This window comes from Wyeomyia smithii, chromosome 2 (assembly GCF_029784165.1).
Source record: "Wyeomyia smithii strain HCP4-BCI-WySm-NY-G18 chromosome 2, ASM2978416v1, whole genome shotgun sequence".
Taxonomy (NCBI): domain Eukaryota; kingdom Metazoa; phylum Arthropoda; class Insecta; order Diptera; family Culicidae; genus Wyeomyia; species Wyeomyia smithii.
Window position 1 is genome coordinate 261,828,942 of NC_073695.1, and position 22,252 is coordinate 261,851,193.

A 22,252-nucleotide genomic window follows, 5' to 3' on the forward strand; every position below is an offset into this window, starting at 1 on the left:
TTAAAAATGTGTTACAAATATGAAAATACAAAAGATTCATTATTTATTCAAGTCCTATTGAGGGATGTAATTCATCTTCTCGTGGAGGTCTCCGGGGTCACAACCTCCTCCAGAATATCGGCCTTATAGCACGAGGCGTTGATTTTCACGTTATTTCTCGTTAGAAAGCTGAGACACTATTGTAGACACCAGTGGGAGCTTCCCACGCCTGGATACAGCTACGAACCATCATCGACGCAGCAGGCGCTTTGAAACCGCTAGGATGTTCTGGTGGGTCGGGGGGACCTGACCAACGTCGGCGCACACAGCTAATCATTTTGGACATTGTACGGTTGTTATTAAAAAAATAGAAGGTCCTGAAATCACTGATACATTATTTTTTAGGAAAATTAGTAAAGCAATAAAAATTACAGAAGGGTTGTATGCAAAGCCACGACCCCAGTTGTCATTTTTCACAGAAATAAATAATAAATATTAAGAATATAGTCTATCGCAGTCTAAGTAGTTCTACGTCAGTATCCGTTGCTGGTACATACCGCTGATGCTGGTGCTACCGCACAAAGGAAGTTTTTTTACTATAGAAAGAAGTAGTGTCGCTGCACTTACCACTGACGCTGCTACTACTACTGCTGCTGGAACTCGATGCAACTACTGCTGCTGGTATCGGCTGCAACTACTCGCTGCTAATACCACGAAAGATCAAAATAATGGTCGCAGTGGTCCAAATCTTACAAAAAAAAAATACCCGCTGCAGCTATCCACTGTTATCTACTGCTGTTGTAGCTATCTGATGTTGTTGCTGCTACTACCCGCTGCTGCTTAGTTAGGACCGTCTTATTGGCGATCCGCTAATTGACTAATCAGTTCGAGCAGAACCAGGCTCTTGGATAGCCCAAAGAGTGCATTTCCGGTTGTGTACCTAACACAATTCTGTCGATCGTGCTAGGAAAAGCAAGCATCAGGCAATCAATCAGTAGTCGAAATCTGCGTCCATTTTTAACTAATTGACATATTAGCATTTGGAGTTGAAAATATTTTTCTCTTTTTTCGTTCTCAGATTCTCATTTACACAGCCGAAATTCCTGAGAAACGTAGTTATACGTCAAAAAAAATTTTTTGGCGACAGTGTTCCCATGTGTATTCTTCTTGCATTTGGAAAATAAAACTGCAGTTTTCGGCATTTATATTTTATATTCTGATTTCAAATTTGATACTTACATAGTTTTCCTGAGATTTTAGTATTTTTTAAAAATTTTTTACTCTTTTTATTCAATTTTTTTTATTCATTTTCATTTTTGTCCTTTTATATTTTTCTTACATTTTTTTCTGTTTATGGACATCCTGAATGCAATTTAAAGGTAATGCGCCAAGGAAGCCAGGAAGATATACATTTTGACCGGAAGTATTGACAGTTGCTTGGCTATCAGTAGAAACAGTTTTTGAATTTCAAAGTTATAATTTAAACTACGCAGAGAGGTTTTTTCATTGATTAAGTTTTCACTAGGAATAGACTTTCATACTTCAAAGTTTTAAATTTCTTATAGCACTCACCTCCTAATTATGTACACACCACATACAGCACTGTCAGCAGACAACATCCAATTGCTTAGTTTAAGTAAAATTTTCTAGTTTTCTTTCGGTTTTCTAGTTTCCTATTTCCTTGTCCAAAAATACTTAAAATTGAATTAATTTGAGTATGTACGTTTTCAAAAATAATATTAATATTTTTTCAGAGGCAATCAATTGTCAATACAATATTTTATTACAACCTGCGGTAAATTAATTTCATAAGTGGAAATCTAATTCTAGAAAAAAAAATCAACTATAAATAAAACCTTTGTTTAAGTTCGAACTTGAAAGTTCCGAAAAATAAAAAAACATGCATTTTATGAATAACCCAGTAACTAGCAACTAAATGTCTTGTCTACAAATAAAAATCCCGCACGCTAGCCTGGGGGGCTAATGCGGTCTCGATCAAATAGATTAGTTGAGAGAATTCTTTCTCAATATTGTTTTTGGCACATTTTGCATGTGTAGGATAAGTACAACGATACACCGTGCCCCAGTGCTGAGTCGAGAAAATTTCCAGCTCGAAAAGATCCTCGACCCGATCGGGAATCGAACCCGATATCACAACCGTGTGGGAGAGCTAGCCAACCGACATAGCTAACCACAGAACCACGGGAATTTCTTCTCTAGTTTCCTTGAAATTCCATCATCCAACATGTTCGTGATCAAAAGAGTTCTTGCGATATTAGCCAAATTAGAATAAAAATTGAGAGCAAATCAAAGAAAATGTAGAAATAACATATCTGGCAATACTGCCGGTCAAAATTGTTTTTTGGAATCTTTGATTAATTTTCTTCGAAATACAAATTTCTAGAATGTTCAGCTGATACGAAATATCGGAAGATATAAAAAAAAATCAAAGAGTAGATTGCTTAAAACCTGAGAAAATTCTACTTCATATCTTAAAAATGCTGCAACTAGAGTGTTGCTCATAATATCTCAGAGTGGTTAGTGTTTCTCGTGTAAAACTTTGTCAAAATGATGATAAAATAATAAAATAATAATCTAAATACATATGTTCATTGCCGGTAAGTGCAAATTAAATTTTTCAAATGCGAAAAGAACAGTGTTGCCACTGTCGCTTAAAATTGATATTTTTCTGTTTTTTTTTCTTAGAAATTAATGTATCGGTCTACTTCTAGATATTATGTATTTGCAGCCAATTGAAATAAAATAAGGGTTTTTGACGAAAAATGGCACTTTTATCAAAAAAGAGGGGGTTTCATGGAGCGAAGGATTACGCCAAAGTTGGGATTTTTGCATAGTAACCTTATATGAACAATTCTCTAAGTTGGAGCCAGGTGTTCATTACTTTAGATGGAATAATCATTATTTCTTTTTGATTTTTTTTCTACGTTTTGAAGCTACGATATCGTTTTTTGGGTTTTTTATACCTGGAATTCTAAAACCAGTTCATTGGTGATCACACTTTCATGCTTGACTATTGCAAAAATTGGCAAAATCAGAACTTTTTGTTCCGTGAATCGAAAGTGGAAAGTGGTAATAAATAACGTGGTATTGAAGAACCATCCAATTGACTTCGTGTTCGTTCAAAGCAAGACAAAAATCGAAGCTTTTACTACAAAATGTAACCTTGAACAACCCGAAAAACACAATTCGGGGAAAACGCTTACGAGAGTTACTTATATTTTATTCCTGCCCTCAATGGTAGGTACTAAGTGCCAGAAGCAGAAACTTTCGCCAGCGTATGACTTTCTTCGATAAATGCTGCTGCTTTGCTCACTGCGAAAAATCTCCAACCATCAACTTTTCAAGAGATTAAAACACTTTCGGCAGAACAATTTTTTTTCTAGGAACGAACTACTCACAGTGGTTAGTGAAAGCATTCAATTTAACAAAGCACAAGAGTTTCCACTGCAGACGATTATTTTAGTTTAGTCTGCACTTTCACATAATTTATTCACACTGTCTCCAGAGCCTAAATGCTAGAGAGGTATTATATAATTCCTCCTTTTGTACTCTAATCTGAGTACTCTGATTATTGCAACTAGAAATAATTTCTCCTATGGAAAGATAACAAATTAGTAGATAGTAACGAATCGTGGGAAAAAACTATCTTGTTATCCTCTTTTTTTTGTTCCAATCCAGTAGCAATCATATTTCATGTATAACATCCTCCCGATGATGGCTATCAAGTCGCTTCTTCTGTGCCGCAATACTCATGGTTGGCCTTCCGCAGGCCGTAATAAATTGCATGATAATATTTTAGGACATTTTATTGCGGTCGGCATTTTCTTAGTTCGATTGTTGATTTGTTTCTTCAACGCGTATTTATTTGGGATGAGATTTCGTGTTGTCCTTTATTTATCCTTTCGTTTTTATTCTGCTTCGGAAACGAAACTTTGTAGAGCCACGCCCTACGATGTATGAAACTAGACTTGCTCTAGGATATCATTTCTCCCGATTGGCAGCCTTCCGGCGCTTCCTGCGGTCGCCTGACGAAGGACGTGTGGGTGGCCGAAAAAAAGAATCATTTCATAAAGACACAATATGCTGCAGCAATTTTATGACGACAATTCTCTATTCCCCTGTCCGTCCCGGTGGACCATATTAAACTGGAGTATGTCTCGAGCTAGTTTCCTATTCCCAGACTGATCCCGGTATAAATAGCAAATTTTACGATCTTGTGTTGAAACAAAAAAAGGGCACATCAGGAAGCAATTCAAGAAAGGGGGAATGGTTTTCCCACTCGCTCTGCATATGTTACCAAGTTTTTTTTTTGCGCCCATCTTCTGGGATTTATCTTCGAACGGGAGTCACTTTCCGGGTCACTTCACCAGCAGTGTGGAATGAATATTTCCTGACATTTTGCGTTCATAGCCTTTTTTCCGATGAATTTTCGATCCACAAACTCCGATGGGGTTATGGAATTCGATACTGCTGGGTAAGCTTAGCTGCATTGAAAGGGAATAAGTCTGTGATTGATCATCGATTTTTATTTTTACTCATATGTGAAGCTCAGTTGGGTGAGGAACCCCAAGTATAATAACCTGTAACGTGATTTTTCTTTCGTTTTAAGCTTTTAAATCTTGTTATGAGAGAGCTAAATCACCACGTAAAGACAATTCAGCGGTTTCTGTCGGCTAGGTTCTAGACTGGAATCGTGATCTTCTTCCAGGCACGATTTGAGTTAATCCGGTGTCGCAACCTTTGTGGTAAAAGTTGAACAATGAACCGCCAGTGGAGTCCAATCTAATAAAAGGAGTAGTCGTTCAGAATAAATAATGAGTTAAGAAAGTTTTTAGTTCAATTCTAGGTAAAGTGATCTTTAAAGTCAATTTGGGTAGGCGGCGAATGCTGTACGCTTCCGTTGTTTTTTGAGTTGCAGTCAGCGGCAAACTTCTTCAGCCTCTATTCGAACGCACATGTCGCAAATCCTTGCCGTCGGATTTCTGTCTTCGCTGTTGGCAACGACCGGAAAGTGGGATGACAAAATGCTTCATACTCGGATCGGAGATTTTTTTCTTACGGGCTGCAGCCTTGCTGCACCGGCACCAACAATAGAAAGAAGGTTGTAAAAACATAAACTCCGAAACGACAGACGACAGCTGGGCTGCTTCTTCTCGTGGTGCGAAGCAAACCGAGCGCTCCGGTTTCCTGTCTATGTTTTGCTCTCACTTTTCAGATTTATATCTGTTAATCGTATGCACTTTGCATTCTAGTGGCAATCGAGAATCTCGGGAGAGGATGCTGCTCGTGTGTGTGTTTGCATCTTTATTAATTACCCGTTGAATTTCGGGGAACTGTTACGAGTCGGTGAATAAATTATCGATTCGCGCCACGTGGTTCGGGATCAGGAGTAAACTGCCGATGAAAGATGATAGAAACGTGTTGTTGTGATGGGTAACATATTTTGGAGTTCATATGGAAGTTGTTCTATAATAAACACATTTTTTTTTTAGTTCCACAGTCTGTAACATCCACTTTGCATCGGAAAGAAAGTTTCAGGGATTTAATCTATTATTTGTGTACAGCTATTTTCATCCTCCTCGCCGTGAAATCAGTCTTTCGTCTGAGGGAGAAGTAATCTGCACAGAAGGTTCATAACAAAGGTAGCCCGTAATTGTAAAATGTGCAACAGGCGACTTGACGTAAGAAGTGCAATCAAGCGTTCAAATTTTCTGTTTACTTTGCTACGGGATTTCTACGAACCAGTAAGGAAAGAAATCCAAACTAGAAGCGCAGAAGAAACAGTTTTGAATTCTATTTCTATCGGGTTTTTTTATTGTACGTACAATTATGCGCTATAGAGAGTTCGGGAACTTTTCAATAGATTTGCTACACGCTGTTTGCGCTACTGAAATGGCTTATCGTGGGACCTTTGTTCGCGTAGTTCGTTTGAAGTGAAAATGGATTCTTAGCTCCTTCATTTATTCAGTTCTGTTGTTGTCGTGGGGAATAATTACTTCACCTTTTGAAACTCGCCTATTCATTGTTTAAAATACAGTAGAATAGTTAAAAATGAATATAGACGAGAGCAAAAAAGCCCCAAATTACCTATCGACCATTTTTTATTAGAATCAAACTTTGCACATGTATTTGGCTTAGCAAACTTAGCATTTGTCACTGATAGAGAATTTTCAGACTCATGAGTAATTTTCAAAAGAGCGTATATAAACACTAAATTTAAATAAAAAAAATTGATTTTTTTTTAAATTTTCAAGTAACTTGAAGTTATTACGCAACTTTTAAAGTTATTTTTTTATGAAAGATTGAAAAAATTAATTCCAACATATTTGCGAAATATTTGTATTCGAATGCTTTTAAAAGACTCAGGCAGTCATTTTAAATGAAAAAGCTCTAGGTAGTTAACATTCTAAATGCATTGGTTTTTGAGTTATTTTGAATTAAGGTTGAAAATTGTTTCAATAAAAAAAAAGTTTTTCATAATTTTTCCGTGGTTCTCCAGTAAAAACCATAAGTTCATTGATATGCATAATCAATATTATCCAATTCATTCTTTGACAACAAGATGATTGGGCTAACGGTTTTAAAGAAAAGTGTTTGAATGTTCATGTAATGTATTTATTAATTAAGGATTCATTTTCGGGTTTTAATATCTTAAGAATACTCAATTGATGATACACAGTCTGAAGGAATATTTTTTCTAGAATGCTCCACCTACTCCTCCTACACCACCTCACGGTGCTGCTAGTCTTTTCTTTTCAAAGACCTTGAAGAAACTTGAGTGAGAGAATCATCTTTCTAAAAATGGATTTCAACAGATACTGCTTATTTGATTATTATCTACTCTACTTTGAATATACAGTCACGTTTTTCACGCGGGGGATACGTATCTCGTAAAAAACAACGTGTAAAAAATCGGTAATTCGAAAATCCGCGTAAAATAGTTGAAGAGGTTGTGTTTACAACACGACCGCATTTTAATGTAGAATTACGACAACTTGGTTTGGAAACACACTCGACTGGGGTTAATCAACTCATCGCTTCTGAAATTTCACTCTTCCAACTCCCTTTGATATCATTGATACTCTTGAAGAGGAACGTTGTTCGATTGATTTGAAGTCATTAGTTTGGAAGGTTGCGAAACAGTCGCCACCGTCAAAAAATAGAACTCTTCACCGTAAATAGTAGGAGGATGGTATCCATGGCTCGACCGCGTGGTTGACGATGGACTACAGAAGTTTTGCACTTCATCAAAAAAATTAGCCGACGGAGTTGTAGCGATTTATTTTCTCTACAATCTAGAAGCGAAAGTTACAAAAATGTTTATAGAATGAATGGATAAAATGGTTTACGTATTAAGTTATATTCATAGCGATTCCTCTTGGTAGGTATTTGAATTTAAATTGCTTTCGATCGTCACTGGCAAGTGATATCACAAAATGAAAATGGGCGAGTGAAGACAACAACAGGTTGGAGTTTGTTTGTGAGTGTCAGTTACGGATAACGTAGAATAAATCATGTCTACAGTAACCAAATATTTCGCCATAGGTGCCAAATAGACGGTTGCATTAGCGACAGTGCGTTCAGCATAGTTTCCTCTCTGAAAAAAATAAATACGAATATACTCTGAACTGGGGGACATCGCGATTCAAACAAGCAGATTCTGGAGTTATTTGTCATTCAATAAATTCAAACTAGATTAGATAAGCTGCAGTCTTGCATGTAATTTCACACGTTTGAAAACAAAATTGTTTCAAATATAACTCTTTATCACTGATATCAACGTTTTAGTGAGATGCAAAAAAATAATAACTTCTACAATTAATTGATTTGGGGGCGCTGAATAGTGCCATTGGCGTATCACAATAGTTTAGTTTCTCGTCATTCTTCATTCAAGTTTTCTTGTTATCACGGCAGCATTTTCAGTTCTCCAGCAGCTAGCAAGTATTCTATCAAAACCACCAAATAGACGGGTGCTCCAGAACCAGCACATTTAAGCATTTCCTTCGCGCTGCCGTCGATAAATTTCACCTGCCAGGAGAATAGAGCCCAGCACGGAATGAATGAAATTTGGTCTTTGGGTTTTTCTATGCATCGATCAGACATTACCATCCGTATAGTACGGTCTTAGGAATAGAAATGAAGGTGCATTTTTTGTTTGCTATCTCTTATACCAGGGTTTCAGTGGAGGAGGAACCTCGTAGACTATAAAATGACATTGAAAATACTTCTTGCAAAATTGTTCACGAGTAGTCAAATCGTCGGCTGTGTTGGGGAAAAAAAATTGGATTTGGACTGGATGTTTAGTTTCATCAAAACTGAGACTGATAGTTTTGCCTGATATTTGTCCTTGTTTTTAGCTCTGATTGGTCAAAATAAGCGTTCATCAAGGCTCTACATTTTACAGATAGTACAATAGCTAGCATCACAAAATCAGAATATTCCACATGTTGGTGGATGCATATCTAATTTTCCAAACGATTGCTGCAAAAATGCAGGAAATCCATTGAAAACTGGCAAAGTTTTAAGCATTTGAAAATGAACAATTCGTGTGCACTCTTGTTAATTTCGGTTTTTGAATTTGTATCTCCATATTTTTACCGTGAGACGTATTTCTACGTCATAAAACCACATTGATCGAAAAATCCACGTTGAGTAAACCCCCTGGAAAAGCTTTAGAAAAAAACTCGCGACGCTCTACGACCATTATTACGAAATGTTGAATTTATTGAAAATTGACGGTTAAGTTTATTCCGGATCCTTCGGAGGGTGGAGGGTTTATTTTTGACTAAGTCTTTAACACAATAAACGCTTAGATATTTTTGGTTCCCAACCCGCGTTAATTCGAAATGAAAGATTTTTTAATTAACGCGGTAACGCAAAAAAAACGCGTAATTAAAAAACACGTTGGTCATTCCATACGAAGTGTACATGCCACTTGGACACGACCATCACAGATTTAGCTCAAATGTGGGGGAAATATTCATCTACTGTCTCTTTGGAAAAATCCCAATTTTGGTGTCGATTGAAGGACCACTCCCCCCGCTCTGAAGGACTTTGCAATAAAGAGCAAAGTCACGCTATTTTTGTTAATTTTTTTTTCTCTTTCTTACAATTTATAGACGTAAGATGTCGGAAAAATACTGATAGACGATTTTTGAAAAAAATAAACCAAGGAATCCAGAAAAAATAGGACTTTTGATCAGAAGTGTTGCCATATAAATTATTTTTGTATTCAAAAACCAAATTTACATTTTTCAGCAAATGCCAGCCATTTTGAATTAAAATTTCATGAACAATTTCACGTAAGAAACAACTATCATCCCGAGATAATATAAGCCAATCCCGAGATACAACATTTTTACGAAAATAGTTGTAAATTTTGTAATCAATTTATTTTATAATTTATAGACGTAAGACACCCGAAAAATAGTGATAGGTGAATTTTTAAAGAAATAAACCGAGGAATCCAGAAAAAAATATTGTTTTTGACTGGAAGTGTTGCCAGATAGATCATTTGTGTATTTTAAAACTAAATGTGCATTTTTCGGCAAATTCAGCTAGTTTTATTTTAAATTTGATGGTTCATCGTATTTCTCGGAGCATTTTACGCAAGAAACACTTATCACCCCGTGGTAATATGAGCCAATCTCGAGATATAACAGTATTTTCCGGACATTTTACGTCTACGAACTGTAAAAAATAAAAAATAAATTTCCAATCGACACCAAATTTGGGAATCTTCCAAAGTAACAGTAGATGGATAATTCTCTCAACTTCGAGCAAAACCTGTGATGATCGTGTCCAAGTTTGTGCTTTTTCGTGATCACTTCGTATGGAATGACCCACGTTGATTCTAAAACCCACGTAAAAAAACAGTTAAAAAACCGTAAAAGACCTGATTGTACTGTACTCTATTACACACTGATTCTACATTGCTGTGGTTCAATTCTACTCTAACCCTGCTTCACTCTGATTCTACTCCACTCTGATTCTGCTCCTCTCTGATCCTGGGCCACTCTGATTCTTTTTCACTCTGATTCAATTCTACTCTAACCCTGCTCCACTCTGTTTATTGTACTCCACTCTGTTTCTGTTCCTACTCCATTTTATTCTATTTTACTCTTATTCTACTCGCACTGGTTTTACTTTACTCTGAATCACCTCTACCCTGCTCTACTCTGATTCTCTGATTCTATTCAACCTGATTCTACTTTACTTTGATCAAATTCTACTCTAACCTGATTTTACTCTACTTGATTTTACTTGATTACTTTACTTTTCTTTACTTGATTGATTTTACTTGATTTTACTCTACTCTACACTACTCTACTCTACTCTACTCTACTCTACTCTACTCTAAGTAAAGCTTTGGTGCTACATTCCGATTCGGAACCAGACCTTCTGTTTATTTATACACAGATTTTGCAGCCAACTGTTTAGTGTACAGTACAATTGCGGAGCTAGCGCTACGATCCAACTGACACTAAAGGTGCCACACGGACGCTAATTCCTTTAGTTTCTAAGCCTTGGTTGATTGTAAAAAACATTTTTTTCATCATAACGCGGGATTGTACTGTCAAAAGCTATAACATATGTCGAATTCGTTTTTACGGCAGGACTATCCCCTCCCGGACTACGCTTTGCAGCTTAAAAAAAAAACACTTTCCGAGCAGTTGCAATGGTGTGCGTATAATACCAGAGGTAGCTGTCACTTTTGTTTTGGTCATTATCGCCATTGTCTTTTATCGCGTTTGTGCTGCTGTACGAAAAATTTGCCAATTTACTGAAAAATGACAAAATAACAAAATAAAATAAATAAAATTCAACCTGATGTTAGACACGCGATGAACGATAATCAAAGCAAACCGATTTTGACACATTTTTTTTGATTTTGACACATACGTGCGAATGTGTTGGTGTCTTCAAAACTGCACTCTGTTTCTTGCGCGAACTGTCCGGGACAGAAAAAGGGTAGTCCGGGATAGTCCGGAAAATGTAAAAAAAACAGTGATAGGACAAAGTGTAGTCCGCGGGGTGGCTACACCGCAAAAACGAAAACGACAATAGAGACCCTAAACTACTCCGTCATGCCCGAATAGTTCATAGCCTACTATTCAGTGATGAAAAAATGCTTTTTACAATCAACTAAGACTTAGAAACTAAGGGAATTAGCGTCCGTGTGGCGGCACCTTAACAGTCTCTCCCGCGACTCCAACCTGCGACGACTGGCTTGTTAGGCCAATACCGCACCTACAGACCATCTACCCGTAACTAATCTACTTCTACGCTACTCCTATTCTACTACTACTATTACTCTACTCTTACTATACTTCTACTCTACTCCTGCTCTACTCTACTTCTAATCTACTTCTACTCTACACCTACTCTACTCGTACTCTAATTCTACTCTACTGTTACTCTACTTCTACTCTACTATTACTCTGCTTTTTGCTCCTACTCTACTCCTGCTTTACTCCTAGTGTACTCCTACTCTACTTCTACTTTACTCCTATTCTGATCTACTCCTAGTCTACTACTGTTCTATTTTATTTCCATTCTACTGCTAGGCCTAGGCTACAACTGTTCTATTTTATTTCCACTCTACTGCTAGGCTACTACTATTTTATTCACTTACTTATCTGTTTTATTGGCTCTTATCGGTGAAAGTTAAATGAAACAGCTTAATTTCGCGTAACGCGTTTCGGTCTACTATTCTTCGACCATCATCAGACGCCTGAAAATATTTATTATTCTCTATTAAAATTTTTCTTTTTTAAAACAATTACACATTTAACACTTACAAATGGCTGTGTGCAACCTATCGGTCTTGTCTGACTAAACTATACTAACATAAATTTTCCTGCTCCCTATGTCGCCCACTTCGTCATCGGTAGCATTCGTTCGCGTTCGCGTTTTCGGCTCTCTCCTTAACCGAGCCAATAGTCCGTTGTAGGTGGTGTTGAAATTTCCACACTCACGTTGTAGGTTAACCGTTCGCATTTCGCCTTCCTTTTTGATGTGGAATACCTCTGCAATCATCCTGGTTGCCGGGTCATCTATGCGTACTAGAATTGTGGTGTTGTCGAACACTACTATTTTATTCATACTATACAAAACTATCATTTCTCTGCTTTACTGTGGCTCTACTCAAACCCCAATGTACTCTATTTGATTTTAAATCTTTTTCCTTTCATCGTTTTTTGCTCCGCTTTTGCATTTAATGTATTTTTAGTTTAATCTACTCATATTTTAATTTTCTTCAACCTAACTCTTATTCTGTCTGTCTGAAGGTCGATTTTTTTGGCTCCAATTTTTTTCTATTCTAACTCTAGTAGTCCTCTGCTGTGGACTGGTGTTATAAGTCGACAAAAGTGAAATAAATTTTTCACTTAAACTGAAAAAAATTGAATAATTGTAGCTTTTTAATCATCTTTTTATCTCTTACTTTCTCCTTTCAATTTTTACAACAAAACTGTCTTTGGAGAAAAAAATGTCTTCTAGAGTTCGTCTTAAAGACAAACATTTGTAACAAAAATCATGAATAACTTAATCCTGTTCAAAGTTTTTGATATTTATAAATGAAAAAACTTTTCATTTTTATTTGTTTGCTATTGTTTTTGGGGAAAATATAAAAATATCTCTTGGCTCCATTTAACCCTACATAGAAAATTTAAAAAAAGTTGAGTATTTGAGTAAATTCGATCTAAAAACATGATAAAAATTATTTTAATTTATTTTTTGCATTCTAAAGGCCGAAAATTTGATTTGATAATATTTTTAGACTAGAAATAATTGCCTTCAATTTCATCCAGAAGCATCGACAAGTTCACAAGCAGACATTTTCTTTGCACTTTTTTACTGAAATTGAAACAGTTCTAGCATCTAGATAAATTGCGTGAATCCTCATTCGCCACACACACTCAATTTGCCACCCTCACAATCTTATCCGAAAACTCCTAAAAGCATAACATCCCAAAAACTGCACGCAAGCACACTCTCTAGACGAGGCAACTCACAGCATAAGAAAACCTTCGAGAAGCGTAAAAAGCCGGAAACAAGGACGATTTGCCGTATATGACATCAGAAGGACCCTTTTTTTCCTCGCGGCGAAGCATCCACAAGAACTAATTGCAACATTGCCTGCCGGCAATCCGCCGTCGGGGCTCGTCATCCGAGATTACCACCACCACAAAGCAGGTCAAAATATTTGCAGACAATCCGTGTTTCCCGTTCGAAATTTTTGTCGACCGGCAGCTGAGCGTCCCCGCTGTGCCAGCAGGTCCTGCTGTGCCTGGCGACAAGCCGAGCCGGTGCCAAATTGTCCTGTCCGGGATTTTCCCTTCGGTTTTGCATAAATATGTCATAATCTCGACCGGCCTCCGTCAAAGCGTGAAGGCTGATGGAGACATGACAAAATCCGGAGGCCAATCTTTGAACTGCGTCGTTTGCCGCCGTCCGGTTGCCAATATGGAACGAGTCTCGTTTGCAAGTGGGTGGGTTTTTATATTGCAGCGGTGGTCGAACATCGAACACAAAAGTTGTTCTGACCAAAAATCTCAACAAAAACACCCATAACGTGGGTGGTCTAGTTTTGTTTTCGGGAAATGAGAACATCAATTAACATTGCTTCGATACCGCGTTTGTTCTTCACAGCTCTCGAACAAGATTTTTCTATAGATGGCGATAGGGGAGATTCTAAAACCCCAACAACTGCATAGCGTCTCAGTATTTTCAAACAAAATAGAATCATAAAAAGTGCTTAACAACAACAACGGATCGGATAGACCCCAGCTACGATTCATAAATCAAGTCATGTTCGGCAGTGTGGACCACAGACTGTCTTCACGAATGCACCAGCGATTTGGGTGGTCCCAGGCTGCCTAAGCAGCGTTAATCGTTTGCCTCAGCTTACCTATTCGCATGGCTCTAATCGTGGACTCCACGGGAATCTGAAGATGCCCATAGGAGTCATATCATCAGGCGTGGTACGGCGCTTACCAACAGAAACCGATAATTGAGATTACTCCGATCCCAAAATCCGAGCCGTTTTGAGCTCGTCTATCTTGCGAGTTATCTTCGAGAGCGCGATTGGGTTGAAACTTAATGAAATTAATGGTTTAGGAACTGTGACGCGGCTGTTTTTATGGAGTCTGTGGTTACACGATGACAGGGTTCGTCCTTTTTCGTGTACGTCCTGGGATTGATGAGATAATTGATTTTCGGTAGACGGAGACTGGTAAGGGAATTTTGGTAGGAGCATATTTTATCGCTTTTTAAGTAATTAAGTGTGTCATTAACATAGCATAACATCTAATATTTACTTTTTGTTTCTTTTTGCAGGTGAGATGATCAACCAACAATGTTGTGAAGTCCTTTGGATTGGTAATGTATAATTGAAATTTCTGATCTCATGCAGTCAACATAATCCAGCGATTTGATAAACGTAAACCAAAATTTATTACGTTATTTTTGGTTCAATTATCTTCATCCAATATTTGATCAAAACCCCTTGATGAAATAAAACTACCACAAAATTTCAACTCAAGAATGAGTAATTTCATTCCAACCTAATAATGAAAAAATGAGATATTATTCTTACTTGATTATGAAGTGAAATATTTGTTTGTCAGCCGTACAGAGAGAAATATTTGTCATCCCTTGACATGCCAGTAGCCAAAATCCAACTCACTTTGAATATCCTCTCCATTCGAAGTGGACTATTATCCAACGCGAATGGACTGTTCAATTAAAATTTATCCCTCCTTTCGAGGCAGCCGGCCCTCTAATTACCAAACAGTCTTCAACCCACTATCTTAAGGAAGCGGAAAAGGTTAACGATCTCTGAACTTCACCCGTTTGTTCCATTCAGTGGAGTTCCACTATGGAATACTTCCCAAGGGGACGTCACATTTTTGGCATTCGGTCGACCAGAGGCGTCGACGACGACGGAGACGGAATCGTCTCAGGCTGCCACGGGTGGTTAATAACAGTGATCCCCTGGGGATGCGTTTGCCATCACCCCCTGGTGAAAAATCGCACCGAGATCAGCAGTGTGAGGAAAATCCTACGGTGAAGCGATTATCAATAGATGGGCTGGCTTAATTGAGATGGTAATGATTCCTAAATTGCCTCAGTTTTAATGCCTGCATACTAGTCCTACATTAGGGTTTTAAATGCCATTCCTCATATTCCATTTTATTCAAAACAACAAACACTGCCTCGAGCCCAAACTAAACCATAGCAGCAATCGAGCTTAAGTAGAATTACAAACAGCAAATTCCTCAACAGAAACGACACATAAATGTTATCACACATGCGTACTCTTCACGCTCCTCTTATGGCCCCATCGCAAATTTTTAGGGACGGATTTCCTCCTCTTCCTGGTTTATTTTCCTCTGCTATTTATAAATCTTGTCGTTTTCGTCGTACCACACTTGACTCTTTCTCGCCGGTCATGTCGCTCATGGACGCTGTCACGGATGCTGGATATTGCTTGAAAATTTGCCTGCGCACTCCGTCAACACCGATTTGTGCACGTAGTGCTCCCCCTGGTCTAGAAAGAAACTCAGGCAGCAGAGTAAAGATAATATTTATTAGCTTTTTGCTGCCCATCCGAATCCTTGTTTGAAAGGACATTAAAAGTGGTTTCCCTTCTCGCCTTGAGGCTTTCGCCTGACCGTCCTTTCTCGTATGGCAAGACCTATCTCTGATCCTCTGCCATATCCTCAGAGTAAATATTGTTTCAAGCTATCATAAGTATTTTATTACGGAGCGAACGAGAGGAACCTGCATGTTGCAGGAAAATTAAAACACTAATCCGGCCTGATATGTGAGAAGCAGTACTCATTTTTTATGCATCTTATGACTGATAATAATTTCAATTTATGCCAACATACTTCAGCAGCAGTATGCATATAAACATGATAAAAGGAATAAAAACGACACTGAACTGCGAAACACAATCGCCATTCTCTAACATCCATCCCTGCAACATATTTCATCCTCACACAAAAGGTGGTAAATGTGAGAGGCAAAAAAAAATCCCTTCACCAGAGCTTCAAGGGATTCCTTAACAGTTGTTCTAGAAATTTTTCTACATTCCTACTGTGAATCTATGTTTCTATACAATAACGATCCACGGTGGAAAACTCGGCTTGTAATCATTTTCCGTTTTTTTTTCCTGCACAGTTTGTTTTTATGCTGCTGCTGTGCACTGCGTGTGTATAAATTTCTTACACCCATAGGAGCATAAGAGCGAAACTGCTCTGATTGGTGGTAAATCGGTGACCAGAAGCATCTGCTAGGTTTACGCTCAATGCTGCAATGAGGACTGACCGAGTGGTGGCACATATTTTGCTTGTCTGTAATCGATAACTTATTTGACTATTAGCTTGCAAACTGAAATTGTTGGTATGTATGAGAATGATTCTAATTATCAAAAGACTAGCCCATGAACTTTGCAATCCATTGGCCACCATTCTCGAACCGCCGCTCTATTTGGAACGAACTTCTGCAACAGACATCATCGCGCACTGGCTGCCTGCCTGCTACCGCTTTTACGACCGTCGAGGCGTCCCAATGTTTTTGGAGTTCTTCCCCTGCTTCCACTCATTCGCCCTTACGCACACTGAGACTGCGAGCCGCACGGTTGCATAGCTACCCCATCACCACCACCACACTCTGTGCTGTGCTTCCATGAGATGTTGGTTTCCACTTTTCGCATCCCTGCATCGATTTTCACTGTTACGATTATCGGTGGTGGGAAAGCGAGTGAAATCATCATCGTAAAATCATTATGACCCTGTTTGTACATTTTTCTTTATTTTCAATTATATTTTTTATAGCAAATGTCCAATAAACATAAATTTTCGCTCAAAAATTGAGCGGCTCAAGACAACGTCTAAGCCGGCGTGAGAAAAGCCTCAATACTAATTCCAAAAAGCAAATTCACTACTAGACTCTATATTTTTTAACGCTGCTGTATATTTTAATTTGGACACCAAATTACCATTGGTATTTTATTGTTATACGTCCAGATCAGATGTTCTTAAAACTTACCAGTCAAAAAGGCATCACTGAACTGGAGTCGCTTTGCGCATGGGATTCGTACTAGGTAAAAAACTCATTCAACATGAAAACACAATTGAAAACAGGAAATAACGCATATTTTCTAACTAAACCAATCTGCTATTCCATGGAATGGATTAGTCTTAGTTCACTTTAGATTTCCCTCAAAGTGGAATCCTCAAAATCTCACTCAAAAGTTTTAAATTTGATATTATAGTCGGGCATCTGCACTCGAAAACTCATTTAATTCAATCATCTACCTCAGAAAACAAACATCCGCACATTGTTCTATACGGCTACAACGGGACTCGTTCAGCAGCCAACTTAAGTTTTTTTCATTACTAACGGACCAATTTTTATTTTAATCACAAAACAAAATCACTCACTACACTAAGAATACTTTAATCTCTGAAATGTTCACCTCAAATTTCCAGAAACAAACTTGAATAAGCAGCAATATATGAGATGAATTTCTACAATTCCTAAAGTTCAACTGTATGTATTTTCATCTGTTTTCACTGCGTTGAAGAAAATCAAAAGTTGCCAAATCAGTTTCTGTTAATACGAAAAAATCGTACTGAAAATGTTGAATTATTCCGACATATTTGATATAAATCGACAGCACTGCAGTGGTTACCTAAGTTACCAATTTTGCACGTAAACAACTACAGCGGATATCTAGATAACCTATTACGACGGGCTGCGGCTACGTTCATTCATGATAATGTGATTTATTCATGATTAACAGTGAGATGAATATGGGGGCGTCGTGAGATGAATAATTGAGCAGTGATTCAAGTATTGAGATGGATATGGAAGCGTTGTGGAAAATGGTTTGTTTTACAAAATTCAGGATAAATCTAGCTAAGTTTACTAAATATACAATGCTGGGCGATTCCATAAGAGCACGTAATCGGTTTTTGTTTATTTGTTCAATGATTTCGTGAAAATTTGGTATTTAATCTGTGCATTCTTCGTGAATATCGGCTTAATGAGATGAATAATGGAACAGTTTCCCTATATCCTGATTCATAAATGGAACTACATTTGCTTTTTAATCTTTTTCGAGAGTATCAGACATACACCACGAAAAACTTTCTACAAGTAAAGTTTCTTTACGTGGGTTTCAAAATTTATGCAGATTTCGAAATTCACGCAGTTTTTTACGCGTCTCGTATCTTATTGAGCGATTCCAGTGAACTGATAAATTTTTAGACTAGCGAATTTGAAAAAAACTATAATTTGTTGTGTGGCAACAAAAAGGCAATTCGATGTCAACAAATTCAGAACTGGTAATAATATACAGTAATATTGAACAAATATTGAATCCTGTGAGGTATCTACCCTTTTGAAATAACTATTCAAGTTAACACCAGGTTAGACGTTGTCGTGAGCCGCTCAATTTTCGAACGAAATAAAAATTGGAGCAGAACCTGTTATAGAAAGCTTCAGCTTTTTTCATGACTTTCAATTTTGGATTGTAGAGTAAATTTCCGAAATCAATTACCCGAATATTCACCGATTTTCCCCGACCTTATGACATATTAGTATTTTCCGATTTTCTTGATTCAGAGGTGTAATTAGCTCTACTGTTTTTTTGAGTAGAAATACCGAAAACATCGTGTGCTTCACGAAAATTGTCCAATTTGACGAAGCTTTTTTTAGGTTTCCCACCCCCCATTCCACATCGTAGCATTTCGTTACAAAGTCGGACTTCCTACACGCAAAACTTTTCCTTATTACTTCAGAGGCAATAGCGCAAAATTGCCTTTTAGGTAACAAATCCATTACTTAAAAGGCAATAAAATTCCTCCTCAGTCAAGTAACAACACATACTGTCATATATTTAGCACGTGTTACGGGAGTACGACTATCTAATAATGGTCGTTTCAACCACATGCAAGATTTATTCTGTCAAAAACTGCTCCCTTTCCATCTCAAGTCAAAAAAAAATCACACACCGTCGCATATGTTGCACATGTTGCAAGTTTCTTCAAATTCATCCGGTGTGCGTGTATTAGTTCGCTCGTTGTATGCATACGGAGTAGAGAAAGAATATGACAAGAGCAAATCTTTTGCACCTGTTTGAAAATACAAAACTCGTGCCCATCCAAACAATATTCCCAACTTCGGCAACTCTGGTCAGACAGTATTACATATTTCCATTTCAAGTAAACACTGGGGGACGGAACGAAAGTGTTTCTAATTAGACATTTGAAGTTGACGGTTGAGATTCTGATTATGTGTGGATGAAGGGGACGAAAATTAACCTGATCGTTGCATCAATACAAATGCAGCGAGTGAAGTCTTGCTAACACATGCATTGCGGTGCTTGACTGTATGTTCTCCTACAGAAACACATACAAGCGTGTGCCCGTCATAATTTTTGTTACCTCGTGGTTATTACTTTTTGTGTATAATGCGCAGTCGTAAGACACAATAAGTAATAAAAAAATGCCCTTAAGTAATAAAATGTTGGCTGTATAAATGATTACGTAGCTGATTAACAATATTTCTCTGACAATAAACAGACGAAACAATGATAAAAAAGAACAATCAGAACAAATTTTAAGTTATAAAGTAGTCAATTTATGTGATTTTTTCGAGGATGTTAATAATGAACACGGGCTGAGAATGTGATATAGACTTAGAAAAATTGTTTTTTTTTCGAGGGGTTCAAGTCCCGTCTGGACGAGAGAAATTTTTTCTAAGTCTATACCACATCCTCAGTCCGTGTTTCGAGATGATTTTCAGGGGCCGAAATCGACCCCAGACGCCATTTAAATGTACCGTATTTACGGATGCGGATGCGAATATCCGTAGCATCCCTTGTTTGTTCTGTTTTGCTCATTTCGCATGACCATGTCCCTCCCCAGTGGAGAAGTTGTTAAGGCGAGCAGCAAATAGACCTAGAAATTTTTTCTACCAAATTTTATGAAACGATATTTTTCTTAACATCCGCAAGGTATGCTGCGGATAATGGAAATGAAGGATGGAAAAATAACAACTTTGGAGCATTGGAGAGAGAGAGGGAGGTTGAGTGACAATTACTATCATGTTACAAACGGCATTAGAAAAACAGTGGTTTGGCGCGCTCATATTAGTCACTTTCAATACGGGTTGCTTCACAATAGAGAAATGAGTGCGAGAAAATACTGAAGAAAGAGAATAGGAGAGGACAACGTAGGAAATGAAGTGTTTTTCTGCTATCATTAGCGTATCGCTTACCGTGCAACGCACGTTCTGCTTAAATTAATCGTTGCGTAGTTCAAAACAACCGTGGGTATTTCGTTCACCAATTGGTCTGAAAAATTAAATCTTCTCGAAAAAAGTTCCAACTTGATCGTGCAGTTGCCTCTTTCCCACAGGCACAGTCACAAAACCACATTCCCTCATACAAACATTTTAAGCAACCTCCTGTTGCATAATCTAAAGTAGTTTATTTTCCCGGCATTCCTCCGCCAGAATAAAGTGCTGATACAGGACACCTGATTTCCACGGGAGAAACAACGACGACCGCATGGCAGCGGCATGAGTAGGCAACAAATAAGCAATAAGGTTTTCAAAGACAAGAAATAAAAAACTTTAAAAGGACAGGCGTTAAATAGGAAAAGAAAAAAATTTCTCTCCAGGGTTTCAGTAGAATTTGTTTAATAAAATAAATCTAGTAACATTCTTGAAGTCGTGTGGTCTTTATTTTCTCCGTACGTACGGAGAGTTCTGTATTACAAGTCGTTGGCAAAGACGCAAAAAATAACTTTGCCTTTGCAATCGGACTTTTGGAAGTCATGCCTTGGAGCAGTGAAAGCTCAACTTTTTTGGCCGATAAAAAAGCATTAAATTTATGATATTGAGAAAGACAAACGTCTTAGAAATGAATGGATCGTCGAGTCAGCAGGTTTTCGAACTGGATGACAGAAAGTCGATTTACCTGAATTTTTTGGTTTCCAGAAAAAAGGCTACGCCACTGTTGGCCTTGTTTTCAACTCTGATTGATCGTTATCTGGTCCAAAACAAGGCTCCGCTTTTTTCAATAGTACAATAATTAACATCATAAAACCATAATATTTCACATTATGCTAATTGGAGGCGCAGGGGAGCTGCTCCATTATTCATCTCCGCCCATATATTCATCTCATACAACATGAAAACACAATTGAAAGCAGGAAAAAACGTATATTTTCTTCTTATACCAATCTGCTATCCATGGAATGGATTCTTCTTAGTTCACTTTAGATTCCTCATAAAGTAAAATCCTCGTTCAGCAGCCAACCAAAGTTTTTTTTTTATCTCTAGTGGACCACTTTTTTATTTCAATCACTAAACAAAATCACTCACTACACTAAGAATACTTCAATCTTTGAAATGTTCACCTCGAATTTCCTAAAACAAGCTTGAATTAGTAAAAATATATGAGATGAATTTCTACAATTCTTACATTATAACTGTATGTATTTTCATCTGTTTTCACTGCGTTGAAGAAAATCAAAAGTTGCCAAATCAGTTTCTGTTAATACGAAAAAATCATACTGAATTTTTTTAATTGAATTTTTTCGACATAACTGACTTAAATCTACAGCACTGTAGTGGATACCTAGGTTACCATTTTTCCACGTAAACAACTACAGCGGATATCTAGGTAACCTACTAAGACGGGCTGCGGCTACGTTCATTCATGATTAACAGTGTGATGAATATGAGGGCATCGTGTGATGAATAATTGAGCAGTGATTTAAGTTTTGGAATAGATATATTCTTGAGAGAACAATAAATTTCCAATCATTAATTTTTTTCTTGTCCTGAGAAGGACAATTTGTGTTTAATTTCATGGCTACATCCCGACAGTGGGAATAGAACACACTCTGACAACCCAATGGAAGACTTAAATAAGCCACTACGTTAACCGAGAATGTGATTAACTAGGTTGTATATTCTCTGCACACTTCGTAAAAATTGTGTTATTTCGAAAAGCCGCGATAATTTAAAAATTTTGAAAAAAAAACTCAAGACGTTTTTGGTTTTCTAATCAACAAAAAAAAATCTAAAAGAAACTGCTTATTCTGGTAAATTCTAAAAAACACGATAATTTGCAAACCCGGCAAAAAAAAACCGCGTAATTCGAAAATCTGTCTAAAAAACCTTGTAAAAGAAACCTTAAAACAAAGTAAAGTAAGTAAGGTAGTCG

General features: G+C 37.4%; 1 protein-coding gene across 1 annotated transcript in view; it reads left to right on the top strand.

Moving 5' to 3' along the window:
* LOC129726010 (IQ motif and SEC7 domain-containing protein 1) overlaps window positions 1–22,252 on the top strand; it is a 198,190-nt gene that overhangs the window by 132,586 nt on the left and 43,352 nt on the right. The gene's annotated exons all lie outside the window — the stretch shown is intronic.